Here is a 3,168-nt window from a genome sequence, read left to right as displayed (position 1 = left end):
TTTTTTTTGGAGGAAATTTTTTAAGTCTTTAAGATATTGGAGTCAAAGTTTCCATTCTCAGACCATATAGACCCAGTGTCCAGTTTGTATCAAGGGTAAGCTATGTTGTTGTAGAATATGAGGCATTTTGGCTGAGTCTTCTCTTCCAAAATGTTATATGGTCAAAGGACACACCCCTGGGTCTTTCCCTTATGGGAATGGAAGGGCCACTCCCACGTCTCAGGTGTACTTCCCCTACTTGGGTGAAAAGAGGTCCTATTTTCCAAAACCCAAGATATTGAGACAAAAGAGATTCTCTAAGAGGTCAGGCATCCCCTGTCCTCTTAGAGACTCCTAGCACCTCCCCTCCCCTGGGGGGCTAGAAGCCTCAACCAGGGCCCAGCACTGAGGCTAAAAATGAAAATCCTGGTTAAGAGAAAGGGATGTGAGGACATAGAGGTATGAAGCAGGCCCAGGGGCGTTCTGCGTGAAGGTGTTCAGGACCCTGCTCTCCCTCAGTGGCAGAGGGGATGAAATCTTCTAATAATCTCTGACAGGTGCATCAGTGGAGTCTGGCCTGAGCAACACAGACCAGGTTCAGAGGGAACTGGGGTGGTTGGACCAGGCCGCTAACCGAGTAATACACATAGCCTGTTTTTAATTTATTTTTTTCTTGTTGTTAAGCTCTTTCTAAATCACAAAACCAGAATGCATAATTGACATACCTTCTTGCAAAACATTTAGGTGGGGTTTTGTGTCTTTGATGGTCTTTGAATCATTGCTGTAAAAGATTTACAATAGCTTTGAATTAAAAAAAAAGATACACAATTTTATAAGTGGCTTAACTGTAATTTTTGAAAATCAGTATTATATTTTTAACCATTACCTTACTTATTAAAGACCAGAGTGAAGTATTACCTTTATCTTTTTTTTTCTTTTTTTTCAGAGACAATCTCACTTTATTACCCTCAGTAGAGTACCATGGTGTCACAGCTCACAGCAACCTCCAATTCCTGGGCTTAGGCAATTCTCTTGCCTCAGCCTCCCAAGTAGCTGAGACTACAGGCAGGCACCCACCACAATGCCCAGCTATTTTTTTTGTTGTTGTTGCAGTTTGGCGACTACTGGGTTCAAACCTGCCACCCTCAGTATATGGGGCTGGCACCCTACTCACTGAGCCACAGACATTGCCCTATTTTGTTTTTTTCTTATTCTGAAATATTCCCTTTAACTGAGGCTACTAAATCTCTAAATCTGATCAAGCCTCACAGGATCCTGGGTGGAGCCACAGAATCTGTAACTTGTCTTATCAGCATAAAATCTTTTCTTAAATAAGTTAACATTCAAAAATTCTTGGGGAAATTCTGGGAAGATGGTCGACTGGTAGCAACCCTCATCAGAGGCTCCTGAGCAAAGGAAGAAAAACTGGATGGAACCAGACTCTACAAAGCCAAAGACGATGAGCTGAGCCAAGAAAGAAGTTCAGCAAGCTATAACTCCAAGAAAGAGCATTCAAGAAAATAAATTACAGGTACAAAGCCTGACTAGAGGACAGGAGACCCCTCCCCCAAACAGGAGGCCTGCCGCAGCCTATCTGCGAATGAGCAGGGAACAAAAGACCTCTCATTTTGGCTTTGCAGACGCTGTCACTTCTTATAATCGTCTTGTATCAGCCATGGTCAACCCCAGCATGTTCTTCGATATTGCCGCTGATGGTGAGCCCTTGGGCCGCGTCTCCTTCAAGCTGTTTGCAGACAAAGTTTCAAAGACAGCAGAAAACTTTCGTGCTCTGAGCACTAGAGAAAAAGGATTTGGTTATAAGGGTTCCTGCTTTCACAGAATTCCAGGGTTTATGTACCAAGGTGGTGACTTCACACGCCGTAATGGCACTGGTAGCAAGTCTATCTACGGGGAGAAATGTGAAGATGAAAACTTTGTCCTGAAGTATACAGGGCCTGGCATCTTGTCCATGGCAAATGCTGGACCCAACACGAACGGTTCCCAGTTTTTCATCTGTACTACCAAGACTGAGCGGTTGGATGGCAAGCATGTGGGCTTTGGCAAGGTGAGAGAAGGCATGAATGTTGTGGAAGCCATGGAGCGCTTTGGGTCCAAGAATGGCAAGACCAGCAAGAAGACCACCATTACTGACTAGGGACAGCTGTAATAAATTTGACTTAATGTTTCAACCACCAAACCATTCCTTCTGTAGCTCAGGAGAGCACCCTCTACCCCATTTGCTCGCAATATCCTGTAATCTCTGTGCTCTCACTGCAGTTCTTTGGGTTGCATATTGTCCTTATTCCTCTCCATGTCTAGCTGGATTGCAGAGTTAAGTTTATGATTATGAAATAAAAACTAAATAATGATAATTTTTAAAAAGTCCTCTCATTTTACCTCGCTGGAGAGAGCCACTAAACTCCAGGTCTCTTTCTCCAGAGAGGTTCCACTTATGAACCTAGACACCACCCCACCAGGCATAAAATTGAACAGATATGTTTCCCCACAAGTCTAAACTCCCAGTCCACCCTTTCCCCCTTGCATGGCCATCTGAAGCTCTGCCCCCTGCAGAGCACAGAGTGTTTGGTTTTGTCCTGAGAGACCTAAGCATAGTGTAGACCGCCAACCATCAGGACGGAATCTGTGACTAACGGGGAAGAAGGAGGGTGTGGGAAGAAAAGGACACTTGGTGGGAGGAGGAGCAGTCCCCTAGTTATGACTATGCCCAGCCAGTGGTCGTGTTGACCCTTGGTTTGAGCTGTGTCTGGCGGGATGGGGTGCAGAACCCATGGCCCTAACAGCACCCACAGCAAGAGAGTGGTTGCCCCATGTGAAATGAGTTTGGCAGACAAAGCTGGTACCTGCTGGGCCTGTGAGCAGAGGCTTAATAGCCGTGGACTGTGAACTGGGAGCAATAGTGTGGTCTCCTGATTCCAACAGAACCCTTGAGCAGTGGCTTACTGGATGTGAACCAAGCCCTGAGGGCTAAGGCCTACTCTACTGCCTCCAGCAGGGCTGGTGAGCAGAGGCTTACCAGGTGAGGTCTGAGAACTGTGAGCAGAGTGTGGTGCCCTGACTCTAACAGAGCCTGCAAACAGAGGTTTGCCAGGCAGTGGACTGAGACTGGCAGGTGGGTTGTGGTCCCCTGACTCCAACTAATCTGGTAAGTAGAAGCTAGCTGTGTGTGGA

At 46.1% G+C, this 3,168-nt stretch overlaps 1 pseudogene across 1 annotated transcript; it reads left to right on the top strand.

Moving 5' to 3' along the window:
- The first annotated feature begins 1,638 nt into the window (after positions 1 to 1,638).
- LOC100963035 lies at positions 1,639 to 2,347 on the top strand (annotated as a pseudogene). Its single transcript, XR_001161707.2, has one exon. The product of XR_001161707.2 is annotated as a peptidyl-prolyl cis-trans isomerase A pseudogene (transcript).
- Positions 2,348 to 3,168: the final 821 nt, after the last annotated feature.

Source organism: Otolemur garnettii, unplaced genomic scaffold (genome assembly GCF_000181295.1).
Source record: "Otolemur garnettii isolate 467f Iridium unplaced genomic scaffold, OtoGar3 scaffold00166, whole genome shotgun sequence".
Lineage (NCBI taxonomy): Eukaryota > Metazoa > Chordata > Mammalia > Primates > Galagidae > Otolemur > Otolemur garnettii.
The sequence above is the reverse complement of the archived record's forward strand: the minus strand, read 5'-3'. Positions and strand labels throughout refer to the sequence as shown.